Genomic DNA, 23000 nt, shown 5'->3' on the forward strand with positions numbered 1-23000 from the left:
AAGAAATGAAACTCATTCCAGACCTCATGACACGTCGGGATTCTCTGATTCCCGGGATGCACAGTAAGAACACTAATAGCAGATAATTGCTCCAAATCAGTGAAGCGCTCATCTTTCCATGTTAGGGCTTGACCACTATTTAGCACTGAAACACTGAATTAATTAGACCATGTTCTGGATGAACAGACAGGCTTGCAGCTTTGCCCAGTTTTTAACGACTTTGTTCCACATTGGCTGAAACCTCAACAACTTCAACAACTATTTTTTCAGTATCTAGTGTGTCACTCTTTACCTTTATTTCATCTCCCATTCTTTTCAGGAGACTCACTGTCAGTTTCTCAAAGAAATCTGCAGACACACCTCCAAAGTTCAGTCTTAGGCCCAATCCCATTTCTTATTTTTACCCCTACCCCTTGTTTGTCACCTTGACAACTGAGACACAAGGGGTAGTGGTTGAAATCTTCCCTCTGAAATGGGACCCTCAGATAAAAAGAGCATCACTTCATTAACAGCTACCAGCGCTGCTCTGTAGGCGACCCTGCCAGTCTGCAGTGACAGCAGAGGAGGGTAAAGTTCAGCTCCTCACTGCTGGGCTTTTGTTACATTTAGGGCATCATATGACTTCAAAGAGGGGGGCAATTATTTATTATCACCCACCCCTAATTCTTCAGTGATATGAAGCTGAAGTCAGATTTTCTCGTTCCACCTTAAATAAAGCAGCAGTTCTGATATCTGAGGTGCCAGAATGTAACTGCTGCACCATTTAAGGTGAAACGGGAAATTTAGCTACTGAGACATCAGCATAATACTGGTTGTTTTTTATGCTTGCTGTGAAGAAAATGATAAATGACCATAATACACTGAAACTGTATTAAACAAAAATAATACAGGTTATCATAACTTTTTAACAGAGAAAATTCTCACATTTGTGGGTTTTTTTGGTCGTCTTGCCGGTTTTTCTTATTTTTTTCATAACTCTCTGTTTGGAGTCTCTGAAAAACCTCTGTTTGGAGGGTCATGTAGCCCCAACACTTCGCCCTCCCCCTCTATCTCAACAAGAATTGGGACATGCAAGGGCTAAGTGGCAGGGCGAGGGGTGAAATGGGTTTAGGCCTTAGAGGCTGGTTGATCATTTTCTGAAGTAATCAAACACATTCAGTGGTGTTGAGGTCTGGACTCTGGGGTGGTCAGTCCATTGTTCAGCTTCTTTGTTTGATGTGTCCGTCTCCTTTTCTCAGTGAGGGCTTCTTGACAGCTACACATCCCTTCAGACCCATAGCGCTCCTTTCATTTACTTCTTCCTGATGCTAGTGGTTTATCTTATATCTAATCTCTTCAGAAAAGAATCACTTGGACTTAATGGTCATGCGGTGAAGAGGTGGGGGGAGGGGAGTCTCACCCTGCTGGGGTGTGAGCTGTTTATCAGCATGAGACTGAAAACCCAGTAGTGACCTCTCACTGTAATAACAACTCTCTCTCTCTCTCTCTCTCTCTCTCTCTCTCTCTCAACCTCTCAATTCCCTTAAATGGGCTTTACTGGCTTGGTGGCTAGTAGTACACTAGTACTGAACAAATATAGGGGCTGTGCTAATAAGTACCTGCATGCCGATTCATATGAACACTTAGTGTTCAGTTTATTTTGTCCACCCACATTGTATTTGCACTAATTGGCCATTATATCGGAAACATCCACCACATAGGTGCACTTTGTGGGTGTAAAGTTACAGACTGTAGCCCAGCTGATACTAAACAACCTATCATCCCCTCTCTACCCCATTCATCATTGGAAAAGACCACCACAGGACCACCGTCGACCAGATACTGGCGCTGGTAGAAGAGTATCAGACACACATCAGTGTCACTGCTAGGCTGGGAGTGGACAACCACTCAAAAAATCCATCCAACAGCCGCACTTTGGTCAGAAACTGGCCGCTGATGAAGGACCATTAGATGACTAACACAAACTGTACATCAACCGATGATCTACAGTCTCTAACTGTACACCAGCAAAGTGGAGGTTTCTGATAAAGTGGCCGGTAAGTACACTGTAATCTGCTGAAACTGAAATCGCTCAGTTCGACCTCCCTGATTCAACTCATCAGCTCCTTCACCAACTGATTTAGACGTGAAGCAGTGAAACTGAATCAGTGAATCAGTAAAAGCTGTGCTGGATCTGACTCTGGGATCCTGCTGACGCGATTAAAGTGTCTTCAGCTGAAGGAGAGTAATCAGTCACCCAAATCCACACAGCAGGAAAGCAGCAGAGACGGCCGCTCTCCTGACACAGCCATTAAAGATAAGGGCGCTGATAAACACATTGTTTCATTGGAAGAGGATGACAGAAGATGGGAAACAGCATCTCTATCTGTTTCCTCTTAACTGCTGATTACATAAACACCACCATTTCATCTCTCTCTCTTTGGCTGTTTCTCAAGTCTGCACTGCTCTGTGTCTTCACTTCAAGCCCCACATGATCACTCAACTCTGTTTTCAAGGATTATACAGCTTTATAGGTAAACGATGGCCTTGACCGTTGACCTTCTATTGTTTAAAGCTCTCTGTTTACACCCATTTACGACTGGGCCTGTCTCAGTTACTTCAGGAGTCTTTGTTCTCCAAACTTGCGTCAGTGAAGCTTCAGTGAGCCACAGTGAACCTGTGCTGCACTGTGTGGTGTGAAGCTAAGCTACTTCAGAAGAATGCTACCCGCGACTAGAGCAGCTCTACACACCACATTTGACAGTTTTTAGAACAATGTTGAACATAAGAAGCAAGTTAATTACATTAGCATAGGCATGTTCTGTAGCTGTAAACAAACCTCTCATATTCTTCTCATTAGCATATTTTAGGATATTGGACTGTGATAGGTTCAAGTTCTTTCATGATGCACAAAACTTACGAACAAATCCCACCTGGGATAACATAGCAACAGCCTAGCAACACCTTAGCAACAACCTGGGATAACATAGCAATGACCTAGCAATAACTTAGCAACCACCTGGGATACCATAGCAATGGTCTAGCAACAACTTAGCAACCACCTTAGATACTATAGGTATGGCCTAGCAACATCCTAACAACCACCTGAAATTCCATAGCAATGGCCTAGCAACACCTTATCAACCACCTAGGATAAACAGCAACAGCTAAGCAAAATCTTAGCAACACCCTTGGATACAATAGCAACAGCCTAGCAACACCTTAGCAACCACCTGGGATACAAGAGCAATAGCCAAGCAACATCTCAGCAACTACCTGAGAATCCATGGCAATGGCCTAGCAGGACCTTAGCCACCACCTGAGATTCTATAGCAATGGCCTGGCAACATTTTATCAACCACCTGAGATTCCACTGCAATGGCCTAGCAACATCTTAGCAACCACCCGGGATACAAGAGCAACAGCTTAGCAACATCTTAGCAACCAGCTGAGATTCCATAGCAATGGCCTAGCAGCACCTTAGCAACCACCTGGGATACAATAGCAAAGTAGCTAAGTAACACCTTAACAACCACTTGAGATTCCAAAGCAATGGCCTAGCAACATCTTAGCAACCACCTGAGATTCCATGGCAAAGGCCTGGCAACACCTTAGCAACCACCTGAGATTCCATAGCAATGGCCTGGCAACACCTTAGCAACCACCTAAAATTTTTTATCATCAGCTTAGTTTTTTCAATAATTTTCTTCTTCTACTTCATTTAGGTACTTTGTGCTTAACAAATATGACAAATAATTATGTTACAAATTCTGTAATTATGCGTAAAAACATGTTGACGTGAACATTTCTGACAAGCCGAACCTGAGAGTTGCGGACAAATCTGTGTTTACGCCACTGCTTCTGCTTTTCTCAGGGACTGAAGGAATGAATGAAACCCGTCATCCTCTCTCTCCTCTCTGTAATTATCAGTCTCTCGCCCAGACATGACTATTAGAGCCAAACCACAATACACTCACAGTCTCACCATTCAACATGCTCCTCTCTCTCTCTCTCTCTCTCTCTCCTCTCTCTCTCTCTCTCCCAGATACACACATGAACACCTTCTAATGTGTGAAAGCCCACACCTCCAGACGTGGACCACTCATTCCACCAAGTTGTCTGCTCTCCACTTGTTCACACATTTGTTCCTTCACTACATAAACACAGCAGTAGCTTCAGCTCTACTGCCACACCAAACTGCACTGAAAACACAAACTGCTACAACTGCTGCTGCAAACACTCATGCAAACACAAGCATACGTGCTGACTAGAGCCGGACCGATATATCGCTTGGTCGATATTAAAGAGGCACTCGAGCCCAGACTAAAAATGAAACCGTCAGTGAATCTGTTGTAAACATGTCTACTCCACTCATATAGTGGTGCCACAGTAGGTTACTTTGGAAACATTGCTTTGAGATTCTGGTTCATGTTGGAATACCAGCAGGTTCACTTTCATTCTGCGAATCTCCTGTTCTATCACATCCCAAAAGTTTTCTATTGGATTCAGATCCGGTGACTGGGAAGGCCCCTGAAGATCACCGAGCTCACTGTCATGTTCATTAAAACCAGATGACTTTTGCTTTGTGACATGGTGCATTATCATGCTGGACGTAGCCATTAGAAGATGGTAAATAGTGCCCATGAAGGCATGGACATGGTCAGCAACAACACCCAAATAGGCTGTGACACTGACTGGTTAATGGGCCCAAGGTGTGCTAAGAAAATTCTCTACACCATTACACCACCTCCACCTGCCTGGACTGTTAACACAAGGCAGGTTGGGTCCACTGGTTCATGATTTTGGCGCCAAATTCTGACCCTTCTATCTGTGAGCCTCAGCAGAAATTGAGATTCATCAGACCAGGCTACAGTTTTCCAGTCTTCAACTGTCCAGTTTTGTTCAGCCTGTGCCCACTGCAGCCTCAGCTTTCTGTTCTTGGCTGACAGAAGTGGAACCTGACATGGTCTTCTGCTGTTGTAGCCCATCCTCCTCAGCATTCGACATGTTGTTCACTCTGAGATGCTTTTCTGCTCACCACAGTTGTACAGAGTGGTTATCTGAGTTACTGTAGCCTTTGCTCAAACCAGTCTGGCCATTCTCTGCTGACCTCTCTCATCAACAAGACATTTCCATCTGGTTGATGTGAACATTACCTGAAGCTGCTGGTCCGTATCTGCATGATTTTATGCACTGCACTGCTGACACACGAATGGCTGATTAGATAATTGCATGAATAAGTAGGTCTACAGGTGTTCCTAATAAAGTGCTCATACATAGATGTTTGAAGGCTTATTCCAAAAAAATGTTATTTTCATTATACGTGTTGAAATGACATCAAAAATTTGACAAAACCAGCCTTTATAACAACTGACGTTTGTTGGTGTCATGAAAGGCTAATGTTGGCATCATGTAGCCTTATGAATTTTGCCCTTCAGTAAAATGTTACCCAAAACATTCAACTTGCAACATCCTCGCAAAAACCATATACACCCTATTTTTTTTTACTTTTTTGTATAATTTGAAATTTCAATCTACCACATGCATTTTGTTAAATTTCCAAAATGAACAAACCAATAAAATGATCTAAAATTGCTTTGGAAAAAAACCTACTTACATTAACCTCCATTGTAAGTTACAAATGTTTTTCCTTCTCATGTTAAATTGCTGTTTTGGTGATACGAGATTTTCCGACAAAAACGATATAATTTAGATATTATGCACTGGACTACCCAACATAATCCTGCTGGCCTTCATTTTAATATCTGCACAAATCATCAGTATGGCACCTTCAGAAAACAGTGGAGGTGAGATTCATGCAGAACGAGCTGGAGAGGTAGAGCTGTACTTTACCTTTACACCTCCTTGGCATACAGCATCCAAGAGCCATGACTGGACTTAGTCCCAACTGCACTCATCCACCAACATATACATATCTCTCTTTCCCTTTCACTGCCCGAAACTCAGCCTTGGATCTTCGTGGAACCACAAAATAGAATACAGTCTAGTTCCTTACATGACTCTCTCTCTCTCTCTCTCTCTCTCTCTCTCTCTCTCTCTCTCTCTCTCTGTCACTGAGTGTTTGTCCTGAAGCTGCTTCTTTGTAACATCTGCAGGACGCCCCCCCCAGTCCTCCTCCCATCCCCCACTCCCCCGTCCCCTCTCCATCCATCTATCCATCCATTCACCCCCCACGGCCTGTTCAGATGGTTCAGTCTGCCTGCTTGGGCCACTCTAATCCCTTCATGGCCCACTGAAGGAGTCCAAAGAGAGGGAGAAGCACAATCACCGCTAATCCACACACAATGCTAGAAATGCACTGTTTTACTGATCAACAAACAACTCTGCGAGTGACGTGTCCACCACTCTAATAATACCTCGACCGCAGTCCACTGGTCAGCAGACAAATTGTGCATTTGAACAGATGGGTTACAGTCTATAACAGTACACCCATACTATACCTTTAAAGTAGGTGTTTCTAATAAAGTGGCCAGTGAGTGGAAGCACAAGGTAGGTGTTTCTAATAAAGTGGCCAGTGAGTGGAAGCACAAGGTAGGTGTTTCGAATAAAGTGGCCAGTGAGTGGAAATACAAGGTAGGTGTTTCTAATTAAGTGGCCAGTGAGTCGAAATACAAGGTCGGTGTTTCTAATGAAGTGGCCAGTGAGTGGAAGCAGAAGGTGGGTGTTTCTAATAAACTGGCCAGTGAGTGGAAGTAAAGGAAGGTGTTTCCAATAAAGTGGCCAGTGAGTGGAAGTAAAGGTAGGTGTTTCTACTAAAGTGGCCAGTGAGTGGAAGGACAGGGTAGGTGTTTCCAATAAAGTGGCCAGTGAGTGGAAGTAAAGGTAGGTGTTTCTAATAAAGTGGCCAGTGAGTGGATGAGTATGAATGGAACTGAATGCCTCGTGTAATGATGGATGATTTTTGACACGATGCCCAAACCTGCTTCTACACTGAAAGACCATTTAAAACAGCACACATCTGCTTTTCTCTGACACTCTCTTATTTTCTTTGATCTTCTCAGAGTGGGCGGGGCTACTGGATCATTCCAAAAAGTGATTGCAGGTTCAGTAAAGTTCAGCTGGTCTATCGCTGCCTCTACCTGCCTGCAGGTAACTCACCTGGAGTCTCAAGTGCAGGCCACGCCCCCAAGGCTACAAACCCTCAATTTGTTCAGACAAACTCAAATCCTACAGACAGGCTGCTCTGCACAGCTGAACCCCTTAAACACTGGGGCTCTGTAGGGGGTCCGCACTTCAGTCCCTCACCATCATGACGACAGAACATACATCTTAGTTTCACAGTAGACACTGAATCATTTATAGTAGATACTGAGTCATTTATAGTAGATACTGAATCATTTATAGAATATACCAAATCATTTATAGAAGATAATAAATAAATGAATGAATTATTCTAGGTACTGAATCATTTACAGTAGATACTGAATCAGCTATTATAGATTCTGAGTCATTTATAGAAGATACTGTATCCTTTATAGTAGATACTGAATCATTACTAGTAGGTACTGAATCATTTTTAGCATTTTAGCATCAATGCTAAAGTAAAGAAGCTTCATACTCCAAACATGTTTCAGCTGATCAACATTTTGGGTGCGAGGGGGAGACTGTGAGAGGGGGGCGTGTACACGGACCCCACATTTTGAGCCTCTCTGAGGAAAGAGAACAGTATCTCAAACGGAGCGTGACTGTGACCCCCTAAGGAGCAAAGCAAGGGTCAGAGGAGGAAAAGCATGACCACTCCTGAAGCAGGAAACAGTGCCCTCTAGTGGAGGAGCTGAATCAACAGATGACAGTGAGCTGCACATTACAGTGTAGTTAACATCTATAATTCTTTCTCTCTGTCTTTCTCTTTCTCACTCACTCTACCTCTCTGCCTCACTCTTTCTCTCTCCTTCCTTCTTCTCTCTCCCTCCCTCTCTCTCTCCTTCTTCTCTCTCTCACTTTTCCCTTTTCTCTCTCTCCCTCCCTCTCTCTGTCTCACTTTTCCGCGTTCTGCATCTCTCCCTTTCTCCCTCTTCTTCTCTCTCTCACTCCCCCTCTCATTCTCCCTCTCTCTCTCTCTCTCTGCCTCACTTTTCCTCGTTCTTTATCTCTCCCTCTCTCTCCCTCTTCTTCTTTCTCTCACTCCCCCTCTCAATCTCCCTCTCTCTCTCCCTCTCTATGTCTCTGTCTCACTTTTCCTTAATCTTTATCTCTCTTTATCTCTCTCTCTCTCTCTCTCTCACACACACACACACACAAACTTTCTCTTCCTGCCTCTCTCTCTTCTTCTCTCTCTCAGTTTTCACCCCCCCTCTCTCTCTCGCTCTCCCTCTCTCTCTCTCTCTCTCTCTCTCTCTCTCTCTCTCTCTCACCCCCCCCCTCTTTGACCTTTAGGCCTCATTACAGCGCTCTAACAGGGGTCAGGCTGTCTGCAGGTGAAAGGTCATTCAGTGAACATGGTGATTTCTGATCATTAGTGTTGATGATGACCTTCACACAAACGTTCAGCGCTGTTACAGCCCCTCGTTCATCCCTCCATTAGAGAGAGAAACTCTGCAGAAAAGAGGGAACAGTCACTAGCAGGAGCAGCTAACAGTTCACTCACATACAGAGTGCGTAGAGTTTAACGTCCTTAGTCATATACAGCACTGCGCGAAACTCAGAGACCCCCTTCGTTTATTTCATTTAGTGTCAAAACAGCCATTAAACACAAAATATTATGATTAATAATTAATTTATATAATATTAATTTTATAATAATTAAAAGGTGCCATCACTTTCACACGGCCCACATTTTCTGTTCTATTTTTCCAATTTGTTAAATTCAGCACACGAAACACTGACTGTGCATTAAAATGTACAGTGTTTATGTGTCGTCTGTAAAAATCCATTTCTTTTCACTTAGAACATCAACAACAACATGGAATTTGACCAGGGGCGCCCGAACTTTTGCACACGACTGTGTATGTAAAAGAAAATTCCACAGAAGCCTCAAAAACGAACCATAATTTTGGACGTTTCAGTATTTAGTGTGTCCACTCGCTTTCAGCTTCCCACAGAAATCTGCAGACACGCCTCCAAAGTTCAGTCTTAGAAGCTGGTTGATCTTTTTCTGAAGTAATCAAACCCATTCAGTGGTGTTGAGGGCTGGACTCTGGGGTGGTCAGTCCATTGTTCTGAGAACACCAGCAGCGTCTTTGATATCCTTTTCTAAATAAAAGCTTATTGGCAGCTACACTCCTCCTCAGAAGCATCTCCTGAAGATGAACGACTTCTACTCAATGGCTGTTTTGACTGGGAATGAAGTGAATCAGCAGCCTGTGATGGTGATGATGTCGCACCTCTCTAATGTCAGCATGAGTTTATACGTCTTTAACTGCAGTTATATAACATTTCATCATTATTTTGGTAAATACACGTTTCTGCCACAGCTTCACTGACCCCACAACAGAAGCATGATCTGCTCCTCATTTCCTGCCAGTCATCTCACTCTAAACAAACCATCTGAATTCAGGCCCTTCGCTGAAGCTGCAGCTGATGCTGCTGTTTGTTTCTTGTCTTCACTGTTTACACTGAGGTGTTTGTGTGTGAACTGAGTATCTGTTGTGGTTTTTTGCACCAGTAAAGCCTTTGTGTGACGCGGTTAAAGAGAAATTACACAGATTTCTCCAGACCAGACGTCTGAAGAGTTTAATGTCGCTAAAAGCTACACTTATTACATTAAATGGTCATGAATGTGCTGCCGGATGTCTGAGACACTGTTTATGATGGGCTAAAATATCTATATGTTTAAAATCCATTTATGGTGGAGGGATACATGCAGGGAGTTGTGAGGCAGTTTTTCAGTTTTTGACATAATTTGAAAATACCTGTTGTCCTTTACACTGTGTGTAAATTTCTTGAAGAACGGACCAAAAGAAACGGCCCAAAATGACTTGGGAAAAAAGTCTGGTTCCATTGACTTACATTAAAATTAAAGTATGTTTTTTCCTTCTCCTGTAAAGTCACCATTTTGGAGATTTTCTTCCTACAACAGCGATTTCCAGAAGTTAGCATCAGTGCCGCTAAGGCAAGCGAGTCAGCAGGCCACCAGCATGGGACCCCCAAACACCAAGGGGTGTTTCACACCCTGATCTCAATGGTATAATTACTCAGATGTTTTGAAGAACCCAAAATGTAGGTTTTCTGAACTGTATTTCATCAAACATCCACAGAAACTCATCTGGAACATGTGAGGTCAGTCATGCTCTCAAAAAACTGCTAAAGGACCATATAAAATAGTATATAATATCACAAATGCCATCATGATACCAATGAACAACATGCGCAGCACTACTGAGTACTTATTATGTCAGACAACATTTTTCAGTATATTAACAATATATATATATTTACTTTTCTTGGTGGACAATTTTTCATTTGATTCTCAAACATTTGTTGTATGTGCCGAGGCAGCTGACTCGGCTAATCCCTAATCGAGTGAAAGGAAGTGACTTCAGACGCAGGTGGACAGAAGCAGCTTCTGACCGTAGATGTTATGGGTGAGTCACCACCGTGTCTCCTCAGGGTGACCCCACACGCTCCCTCTCCGTCGTTAGTGAACACTCAGCAGACGCTTCCTGGGCCCCTTAAGCCTTTTCTGATCTGAGGCTAGAAAACCGTCCATTCATGCGTGAGAGTGACCCTCTAATCTCCTGCTTCACGGACAAAGAGCTTCCTCGGTTACTGGGTTTCTCAGAGTCTCTCAGAGTGGGGGCTGGTGACCCCTGACCTGTCCACATCACTGTGCTGTTCTTAGACTCAGGTCAGATTACCTGCCTCAGGTGTGTTAAATATCATGATGGACTGGCTGTGGTTCCTCATGACTGGACAGACAGACGGTCCTCCTGCATCAGCGGGAAGGTCAGTCTCATTCAGCACAACAATAATAATAATAAAAAATAAAAATAATATAATAATAATAATAATAATAATAATAATAAAATATAAATATATTATTATTATTATTATCTACAACTGTTAACAAACTATCTGGCTAGATTTAAGATTAAGTTTAGGTTCTGGGTTGAGGTTAGGTTTAGGATTAGTTTTAGATTAGGTTGAAAGTAAAATTAGTTTTAGGATTTGGTTTAGATTCGGATGGAAGTTAAGATTAGGTCCAGGATTAGGTCTTGATTTCACGTTAATGTTAGGGTTAGGTTTAGGATTAGGTTTAGGTCTTGATTTGAATTTAAGGTAAATTTTCAGGTTAGGTTTAGTTTTGGGGTTGAAGTTAAGGCTAAGTCTAGGATTGGTCTAGATCTTGGGGTTGAAGTTTAGGTTATGTCTCGGTTTAGGTTTAGATCTTTAGGTTAAAGATAAGGCTAGGTCTAGGATTAGGTTTGGGTCTTGGGTTGAAATTAAGATTAGTTCTACAATTAGGTTTAGATCTTTGGGATGAAGTTAAAGTTATGTCTAGGATTAGGTTTTTATCTTTAGGTTGAAGTCGAGGTTAGGTCTAGGATTAGGTTTAGGTTTGGGGTTGAAGTTAAGATTAGGTCTGGGATTAGGTTTGGGGTGAAGTTAAGGTTAGGTCTAGAATTAGGTTAAGGTTTAAGGATGAAGTTAAGATTAGTTCTGGGATTACGTTTAGGTTTAGGGTTGAAGTTAAGGTTAGGTCTAGGATTAGGTTTAGATCTTTAGGTTGAAGTTAAGGTTAGATCTAGGATTAGGTTTAGATCTTTAGGTTGAAGTTAAGGTTAGTTCTGGGATTACGTTTAGGTCTAGGGTTGAAGTAAAGGTTAGGTCTAGGATAAGGTTTAGCTTCTGGCCTGAAGTTAAGGTTCAGGTTTTGATTTAATTAACTTAAAGTTCACATGAGAAATGACAATAATTATAATAGCAGTTAATATTTTCCAAAATACTGTGTAAAACATTAGAACCTCACCATGGTGAAGGTCATGTTGTTGTTGTTGTCGTTGTTGCTATTTGGGAGCATCTGCTATTGCAGCATCAGAAGCTCCTCTGCCAAATTCAAATAGTGAAGAAGGAGCAAGTTTGTTTGGATCTGCAGAAACATGCACTGAGCGAAGCTGCCAAGTGCGAAATCATCAGGGAAGATCTTCCATCAGCCACTGAGACTGAAGAACTTCTTGTAGAAATCAGTGAAGCTACCATGACCTTTTCAGACTCTAAATTTAGACAACAACGACTTCCCAGGAAAACTCTTACAATCTGAAATCCAATCTGCAAATGAGGAATCTGAGTGTAACACAGCAGAGGAAAGAAAACCGAAAGAGTTGTAGAGGCACAAAACTAAAAAGTGCTGACCTCCAACATAACAGAACACTCACGCATGCTTGTTTTTGAAATATACATATAACTTCAGGCTCCTGCATATGGCGTTGCATGAGGATGATCAGGCTATAAATACCTGCAGGATGTGTGACAGGATTCATAGATTGAGAAAAGGTGGCACAGTTCAGTGAATGTATTGTTCGATGTGTGGAAAATGGGTCGCTAAGCAGATGTTAATGACTGGCAAAAGAGAGTGATTACATTTGGGCCACAGTGTGAAGAAAGTAGCTGAATTGCCAGGTAAATCAAAGCGTTCCATCATACATGTTGCCCAGCAGTGGCAAAAATCCCAGTCTACATGAAATTCTCATCAGAATTGTGGCCAAAAGATGAAACTGACGGACACGAACCGCAGGCATGTTTCATGACTTCTGAATGAAAATAACTTCGAGGCAAGAATTGCTTCTAGGAGTCAATGCAGGTTCTTCACAACCAATTTCTGAAAGAACTCTCCACAGGAAACTGCATACCATGAACATGTGGAGCAGAGCGGCACGCAAGAGGCCTTCGCTCACTTCTGCTCACAAAATTGCCAGTTACAGTGGACAAAGAGACAAAAAGTGGACTGTTCTTGACTGGAAACACGTTTTCAGGTCAGACGAATCTCGTTTCTGTCTGTATGTGATGATGCTGGGTGTTGTATTCATTGTCGACCTCAGGAAGCCTTCAATGAGGACTGTGTAAAAAGTGTGGTTCAAGCTGGAGGAGCTCTGTGATGTTCTGGGGGTGTTTTAATTATGCAGAAATGGGTCCTTTGGTTGAGGTGACAGTAATTTTGAACCGCAGTGCCGACATTGAGCTGCTGGACAACCAGGATTTGCCTTCTTACCGAGGAACATAACATTCCTATTGCTGTATTCCAAGATGACAATTTCTCATTCACAGTGCTGCAAATGTGACTGATTGGCATGATGAACATTCCAGAGCATTCGTCCATCTGGACTGGACCGCAAAATCCCCAGATTTGAATCCTCTCGAAAATCTCGGGGAATACCTGGAATGTCGAGTAAGACGCCAAGGAAGGCTCCACAAAATCTGGCTGAACTGCACAATTCTTTAATGCAAAAGTGGCTGAATATTGATGTTGCCTTGATGTTTCTAAATGTAATAATACTAATATAACCCATATGTATTGTACATAAAAGCACTTGCTCAGTCTTGCTCAGATCAGTGGGACTCTTATGGTCAGCTCAGTGGGACGCCACTCTTACTAAAACACTCCCCCAGTGAGAGCGGCTCTCATTACACACTTTACACACACACACTGCTGTGTTTCAAGCTTTACACACACAGGCGGGGGGTGAGAGAGAGAGAGAGAGAGAGAGAGAGAGAGAGAGAGAGAGAGAGAGAGAGAGAGGGATAAAAGGCTGAAGGCTGCTCAGGTATCAGCCTGCTGTTCACAGCTATTAAGCTATTAGTTTCACTAATAGGCCTCTCAGGCCTTCAACCTTCAGAGCACCACACCTTTCCCTCCATCCCTCGTTCACACAGACGCAGTGTAGAGGACAGGAGGGACTGTTTCACTCTCATCACAGCACTTGTGTTAATGGGGTATCAGTGGGGAATCCTATGTTTACTCTGATCTACTTCAGTCATTAACATTCAATCTTAATCCTCTCTTTAGGGCTTGGTTTGGCTCTGTTGTGCCAGTTCAGCTGCTGGACTGCACCCCTGTCGATCACTCCTCTCAGTTTGGAGCTTTAGCCTTTTATTTTAGACCAAAAGGATCCAAAAAGAGGAGAACAGAGTCGGACAGTCTCCAGTTCCTCTGCTGACCGATGCTGGACGGACTGAGAAGTTCCAAACTCAGTATTTCAGTAGTTTCTGAGCTGCTACAAGTCTACACAGCTTGTTTTGCTGGAAAGGTACTTTTACTTTTAGTGCAGTTATTATTTCACTGCAGTGAGAGAGAGTGAGAGAGAGAGAGAGCGAGAGAGAGAGAGCACTACTAAGAACAAAGCTCCTGCTGTTGCACTGGAGATCAGAGAGAGAAACGACATAAAAACCCCCAACGTTTCTGCTCCAGTGAACACAGTCCACCTGAGAAGCTCTTTCTCTCTCTCTCTCTCTCTCTCTCTCTCTCTCTCTCTCTCTCATGCTGCGGACAAATAATAGAGCATCTGTATTATCAAAGACTGGGTTACAACTACAGGGAATGTTGAATAATAAAATATTACATTTTATATTCAAGAGTCTATGTTTGCTTGTTCAGAACTCCTTAAACTCTGAGGGTCTTTATGGGGGTCCATACTTCAATTTTTCCCTTTCAAAACTACAGAATGTACATGTTAGTTTCAAAGCGGAAAACTGAATAATTCATAGTAGTTACCAGATAATTTATAGTAATAAATAGAGAGAAAGAAGAGGGAAAGTGGGAGAGAGAGAAAGTAAGAAAGAGAGGGGAGAATGGTTGAAATAAAGAAAGAAAGAAAGAAAGAAAGAAAGAAAGAAAGAAAAAGGAACAAAGAAAGAAATAAAGAAAGAAAGAAAGAAAGAAAGAGAGAGAAAGGTAAAGTGGGGAAAGAAGGAAAAAGAGAAAGAGAGGAAAAAAATGTAGAGAGAGAGAGAGAGAAAGAGAGAGAGAGAGAGAAAAGGAGGGAAAGGAAGAAGCCCCTCACACACAGACTCCACATGCTGCCAAGCCAAATAAGAGAGAGAGAGAGAGAGAGAGAGAGAGAGAGAGAGAGAGAGAAAGGGAGAGAGAAATATGTCGTTGCCAGACTTCTCCTCCCTCAGTCGTTCCGGCCCTCTGATGTCATACAGGATGATGTCATGAATTATTATGTCATACATGCTGATAAACATCTCAGAGGCCTCAGTTAACAGGACTGAGCCCCTCCCTTCGGCTGAGGGCTGCTGACAATCAGCCATGTCTGCACACGCACAGCAGCTGTGCTGCATTTACCCTCCTACCCTCCTCACAGGCCTTTTCCAACATACGCAAGGTCTTTATAATGGCTCAAATAATCACACACACACACACACACACACACACACACACACACACACACACACACACACACACGCACACACACACACACGCACACACACACGCACACACAAACACACACAACAGCATTACTGTACCCTGTAAGGGTGTGTCTCCACAAAATCTCCAGAAACGTCTGTCTCTCCATGTCTTTTTCCAAAACCAATAAAATCCAGCTGAGCAGTGTATCCAACCTCACTGTTTACAGGGCTTCTGCTCATGAAGCACTTTCATTAAAACATTAGCTGTAGCTTTTATTACTCCAACCATCAAAATGCTTTCATTACTCTAATCGTCCACTTGAGCCTTTATTACGCCAACCCTCCACTGGAGCTTTCAGTACTCCAATCCTCCACTGGAGCTTTCAGTACTCCAACCCTCCACTGGAGCTTTCAGTACTCCAACCCTCCACTGGAGCTTTCATTACTCCAACCCTCCACTGGAGCTTTCATTACGCCAACCCTCCACTGGAGCTTTCATTACTCCAACCCTCCACTGGAGCTTTCATTACGCCAACCCTCCACTGGAGCTTTCATTACTCCAACCCTCCACTGGAGCTTTCATTACGCCAACCCTCCACTGGAGCTTTCAGTACTCCAACCCTCCACTGGAGCTTTCATTACTCCAACCCTCCACTGGAGCTTTCATTACGCCAACCCTCCACTGGAGCTTTCATTACTCCAACCCTCCACTGGATCTTTCATTATGCTAACCCCCCACTGGAGCTTTCATTACTCCAACCCTCCACTGGATCTTTCATTATGCTAACCCCCCACTGGAGCTTTCATTACTCCAACCCTCCACTGGAGCTTTCATTACTCCAACCCTTCACTGGAGCTTTCATTACTCCAACCCTTCACTGGAGCTTTCATTACACTAACCCTCCACTGGACCTTTCATTATTCCAACCCTCCACTGGAGCTTTCAGTACTTTAACCACACTACAGGTGCAGGGGATGATTCAAGGGCGGAGCCCGAAAATCAAATATCAAATAAACAAAAGCAAATGGCCAAAGACACGAGGGAAGGGAAACGAGAAGGGCAAACAGACAAAAACAAGGGCAGGACAGGATGTTACATCCAGTGACACTGTATTAGCAGCAGTTTGAAAAGATGCAGTGGCTCTTTATCTTACAATAGTAATAACAGGTTCTTGTATTATGTAGGACATATATATATATATATATATATATATATATATATATATATTACATGTTTTGTTCAAATTTCAGCAAATTCATAGAAACGGTGCACTAAAAATTGCAGAAAAATGCAGCTGAAAGGTCTGTTACATAACCAGCTCCCTACAGCTATCATACCAGTTTTTCTTTCTTGGCTGCTTCCTGTACAAACACACACACACACACACACACACACACACACACACACACACACACACACACACACACACCAGGGTGTCTTGTTTCACTAATTCATTCATCCCTGCTCACAGAACACACACGTGCCCATGCACACACACAGCGCAGTCGGCCAGAGGGCTGAGAGAGTCAATGAGAGGTGAGGAAGAAAACAGAAGAAAAGTAGGATATAAAGGAGGGATAAGAGTGCAGAGAGGAGGAATGCAGCACGGTAGGTTTAATTAGAGTCAGAGAGAACTGTTTACTGCTTTAACTTCATCCTGCTTTCACTTTTACAAACATGCCCAGACCTCGTCCTGCCTCTTCCACAGAAACCTCACTGTTCACTGACTCCACACAAACACTGGCATGAAGTCACTGTGTTCTGAAACGCCACATGCACACATAAACACTCCGCTCCTACATTCACCTGGAGCTTCTCATGATGTAGATGTGAGTCACACATCTAATGACAGTCAACTGCTGGTTATTTAGTTTAAATACACATCAGCAGACGACAGAGTGACAGGTGACCAGTCAATATCAGTGGAAGCTGGATATTTGTAGCAGCAATTGAGTGACAAGTCAAATTAAAAGTTTCCCAACTTTATGCAAATGAAATATCACCCAGCGAAGCATCAGTCTAAACCATTGGCTCAAACAAATTTCTTGAATCAACTGCAGACACGGAGGGTCAGAGGTCCCCAGACTCTACTCCCTGAACTTTTTGTTCATATTCCCAAAAGTATCGTGCAAAAAATGAAAAAATGGAAAGTGTGAAGAGATTTTTTCCAATTTTCTTCCCAATTTAGTCACATCCACCCACTAGTTAGGACTCCCCGAATCACATGATACCACCAGCCACCAGCGCTATGAGGGTGAAGGATAACACAAGCTTCCTCTGAGTCATGTGAAGCATCTTTTCAAACTGTTACTAATGCAACATCATTGGACAGCTGAACATGCTTGGAGGAGAACACTAACCACCAGTTCTGTTATGTCAGCTAACAGACACCTGCGCTGAGTGATGGGAGCCAACCTACCCACCCAGAGAGAGCGGGGCCAGTTGTGCTCTTTTGGACTCCCAGCCATGGATGGCTGTAGCATCACTACGGATCAAACTCGCGATCTCCTGATGACAGGGGCAACCCTTAGACCCTCAGGCGCCATGTGGGTCATTTTTTAACAAAACTATACTATGAAATCAGTGCAGACTCCTTATTTTGTGGTTCTCCAGAATGTATTTCATTTACAGCATTTGGCAGATGCTCTTATCCAGAGTGACTTACAATTTGATCACTTTATGCAGGTAGGCAAAGGCAGTGTTAGGAGTCTTGCCCAAGGACTCTTATTGGTATAGTGTAGGGGGCTTGCCTATGCAGAGGATTGAACCCCATTCTACAGCGTAGAAGGCAGAGGTCTTACCCACTATACCGACTTTAGGCTGTCTTTAGGTGTCTTTATGGTTTGTTCATGACCTTTTGACTGATTCTATCCATCTTCTTGGGGGTCGTACTCTTCCTTTTTTTTACATTTAACTGTCCCAAATTGTCTTTTCCAGTGAATTGGTTCTTCTTTTAAAAATTCCAGTTTGGTTATTTGGGCTTTGTGAAAACTGGGGCTTGACTGGATAGAGGACCCATAATGTGCACGCCGACCCTCTTCCCCCAGCAACAACCTATAGGCCAGCAGTTACACAAAAAGAAAAGATGCCTGGTGTCTAGTTCCAGCAAATAGACAGTTTTAAAAAACCTAAAAACACAGCTGGCCCACAGATTTGCTGAGATTTTTTAATATGGCCCTTTTAGTCGTTGAGTTACTCTAAAGCCTTCTTCCAGCATCCAAAGGTCAAAGGCATCAATATTATTATGTTATTATTAATATATTACGATCTAGCACACCAATCTTGAAATATCGATCATCTTCTTCTAGTCCTGCCAATCTTATTGTATGTTGAGCACACAGGGGTGAATAGGTATGGTGATACGGGGCAGCCTTGTCCTACTATATTTGCCAATGTGGAACCAATAATACTACATAGCAGAGATATTTACATTGTCAAAAGTTAGACCATGTGATGTGTAAGCAACATTAGCAACCTGTTGCCTCCTAATTTGAACACAGCTACAAGTCTAGAGGCACTACTGCCATTTAGATATACTATTTAAATAATATGTCAATTATATATTCAATCAAGTCACTATTTCCTTTTGTTTTAATGCAAAAAAGTGGCAAAATCATAAGGCTTCTGAATTGGCCATTGTTTCAGCATCGGCCCCATCGTTGGGACCAAGTTCGATCGCTGGCGATGCCACAGCCATCCATGTCTGGGAGTCCAAAAGACCATAAGTGTCCTCTTTTTGCTCTCTGGAAAGGTAAGAGGTTCCTCCCTCTCAACCCATCACTCGCAGGATGCTGTCCGACATGGGGGTCTTTTAGCTGACATAACAGAATTAGCAGTTCTCCAAGCTTGCTGGGTGTTTTAGAAAGCACATGGTAGCTTTCATTCTCCCAGTTTGGGAGAAAATTGGTAAAAAAAACTCAAAAAAACTGTGACGTGAATGTGGTACAGATTAAAAGTTTAGAATCTGCATTTTCCACATAATTTCTATATTTGTTTCAATCAGCTAAAGTCATATGAATTCATATAAAATCACAGCATAATAAACACCGGTGGACTTTTGGATCAGCATCATTTGTATAGCTCTCTCTCTCTCTCTCTCTCCCTCTCTCTCCACAGGAACATGTACACACTGGGGACAGGAAACAGCTGTCCCTGCTCAGTATCTGACACTAGGGCATTCTGGGAAAGATAAACAGTTTCAGGAAAAACACCATTTTTGTAGTCACTCATGCAAACAAACTACATTGTCCTGTTTTACAAATATAGCCAGCAGGCTAACCCTGAACTGACGCCAGCAACGCACAATCGTCCATCCATAGGATCCACACAATCACTCTGGATGGGAAGAGCAGCTTTTCTATTATCTTTTCTTTCCTAATTCATCAGTTTTACTGCAGATAAAACGGCAATGAGACCAAATCAATCAGTCAGGTGAGAAGTAGCTGTGATCACAACCACACACAAACTGTTAGTACAGATCAGGAGCTGCTACAAGTAACTAGGCCAACAAAATATCATACTAGGGGATGATTTTAAATGTAAACTGTGATGCTACAGTGAGGTGCTGTAATGTAATGCAAATATCATAACTGCACTGCACCAACAACATTACTGTCATTGAAATTTCAATGTAATTCATTACATAAATCACTTTATAAGTAAATATACATTTATTTCATTACATTTAACAGAGTTGAATCTGCATTTCTGAATTTTTTCTCTCAAAAATGGCAAGAATACAAAAATATGACTATACAATAATGTAAATATGCAATAATGTTTCATTATATCCAAATAATAATAGATTTTCTCCTCCTTATAAACACAAATGCGATGTGAATTCGAAGTTCAGAATCTGCACCTTTTTAAATGAGTTATGAGCGAATAATGATTCCTATGGAATACCAGCATGTGTTATTGCCTGTGGTATCTGCAACTTCTAAAGTTCGGGTGGTTGCAAGTTTTACCATAAACTAAAATGAATCTACCCAAATAGGAACCCAGATCAAACATCCTGGGTTACTGTTTTAGTCTGTTGTTCTTTTGTACACATATAAGACTACAATTCACACCAGACAAGACTAATAAACCATTTTATAGAACGTAAAGTAGTGCTTGATCAAAGCCAAACATGCAGCCGTCTGGCCTGGTTGGTTTCTGAAAGGCTACAGTAGCAGTTAGCATAGGGGTCGGCAACATGTGGCTCCCAAGACGCATGCGGCACTTGTACTGCCGTGTTGCAGCTTCACAGCAGAATTAGATTCTTAGGTAAAAATAAAATAATCCTTTGCCATAAAAGTTAATCGTTCTAACACAGTATTGACTATAAGTGGTCTTAAACGCCAGCGTCAATGTATGACTGCTAATTCACCGCAGACAACAATCTCTACTAGCTAGTAGCTAACGAAAAGGCAAAGAGAAAGATCGATAATTTGGAGATGAATGGACTTATTTGCATTCATAATCACTCCAGCTGGTTTCCTGACACGTTTAATCTGCAACGAGAAACTGAAACACTAAAAAGTCATTAAGCTGAAGTTGGTTTGTCATTCGCCCACTTCTTGTTCAAACTGTCCCGTTCCACCTTAAATGGTGCAGCAGTTACATTCTGGCGCATTTAAGGTGGAACGTGAAAATTCGAACACGAAGCTGGCGAATGAGAAGCGACTTCGGCCTCATAAAATATCAAATATTCCAAGACATTTTACAAAAAACTATTCCACTTTTGAGGAAAGGTTTCCTGCTGGAGATGCGAGAAAAGCAGCTATAGCTGAGCTAAAGCTTAAAGCAGAGCAAAGTAAGTCTGCGTTTTCGTTTATATTATATTTTTAGCCTATACTAGAACATTAGCACTGTACTGAGACATGTTTACAGCCAAGATGGTAAAATGTTATTCCAATAATATGGACATAAAATGTTGTGGCTCTCAAGTTGGTTAGATTTTTGTTGAAAGGACAAAATGACTCTTCCTCACATTTAGGTTGCGACCCCTGAGTTAGCCGCTAGCCCAGCCGTTCGGTTTCGTGTTCGTGTCAGAGTGGCTCAAACGTGATGTGACACCTGCGTCCAGTCTGAACCAGAATAACGTGCGTACCACCCCGCGGGCAGCAGGGGCGCAGAGCGTGCGTGTGATATGTGAACCCATGTGCTTCACTGCAGCAGATACTGCCAAGCAATCAGACGGTTTTACTGCAAAGCAGAGGCTCCTACTTTTTCACTGTCGCTTCCGAACTGAGCAGAGGCTGCTAGCCTAAAACCACATCTCAATTCCTGTTATTTCAAATAACAAGTAGAAGAAAAATCAGCACAGTACAAAAGTATCAGGTCCAAAAACTCCTCCAGTAGCGAGTTCCTCTGTAGAACTGCGGATGAACTTACATCCAGCGTCTTTCAGCGTGGCAGCTGAAGACTACTAGACTCTGTTCTTCTCTTTTTGGATCATTTTTGGGTCTCAGATCAAACGCTAAAGCTCCAAAGTGCCAGGTGTGAACGGAAAAGCAGTCCAGCGGTGCGCATTTACATCTCTACAGGGAACAAAGCTTCACTTTTGTGCACAGTCTATGTTCTGTCTATATGAGTTTAATACACCGGTAATAAATAAAACAATGTGCTGTAACTTTTGCACTGACCACACTACATATTCAATCCCCCCCCCCGCACCCCACTAATACGTTAAATTCAGCAAATATTCCATCATCATCATCACCATCATCATCATCACCATCACCATCATCATCATTATCATCATGATCATCACCATCACCATCATCACCATCATCATTACCATAATCACTATCATCATCACCATCATCATCATCACCATCATCATCACCATCACCATCATCATCATTATCATCATGATCATCACCATCACCATCATCACCATTATCATTACCATAATCACTATCATCATCACCATCATCATCACCATCATCATCATCACTATCATCACCATCATCATCACCCTCATCAGCATCATAATCACCATCATCATCTTCATCACCATCACCACCATCATCATCACCATCGTCACCATCTTCATCATCATCATCACCATCATCGTTACCATCATCACTATCATCACCATCATCGTTACCATCATCGCTATCATCATCACCATCACCATCATCGTTAGCACTATCACCATCATCATCACCCTCATCATCAGCATCATCATCATCACCTTCATCACCATCATCATCACCATCATCACTATCATCATCATCATCACCATCACCATCATCATCATCACCATCATCATCATCACTATCATCATCAGCATCATCATCACCATCATCACCTTCATCGCCATTATCATCATCATCATCATCATTATCATCACCATCATCATCACCATCATCACCTTCATCGCCATTATCATCATCATCATCATCATTATCATCACCATCATCATCACCATCATCATCATCGTCACATCATCACACTGCATTACATCACTGTGTGTGACGTAGGCTGAGTGCATCCGAGCGCTGGCCGTCAGTGTGTCGGCGATTGGAGCGGGGAACCCGTCTCCACGGTTATTTTTAACTCTGTGTCTCCATGGCAACCCGCACATAAGAGAGCATCTCAGCCAGAGACCACAACAGAGTCTGAGTGGGTGTTTACACTTCTGTGTTTGTTTACCTGTTTGTTTGTTTGTTTATTTGTTTATAAGGAGTCAGTTATTAAAGTGCGAGGAGAGAACAGAGAG

General features: G+C 42.5%; 1 protein-coding gene across 2 annotated transcripts in view; it reads right to left on the reverse strand.

The window, feature by feature from the left end:
• Nucleotides 1-23000, reverse strand: part of nhsa (Nance-Horan syndrome a (congenital cataracts and dental anomalies)) — a 125217-nt gene that overhangs the window by 33117 nt on the left and 69100 nt on the right. The window lies entirely within an intron of this gene.

This window comes from Colossoma macropomum, unplaced genomic scaffold (genome assembly GCF_904425465.1).
Source record: "Colossoma macropomum unplaced genomic scaffold, Colossoma_macropomum, whole genome shotgun sequence".
Classification (NCBI taxonomy): domain Eukaryota; kingdom Metazoa; phylum Chordata; class Actinopteri; order Characiformes; family Serrasalmidae; genus Colossoma; species Colossoma macropomum.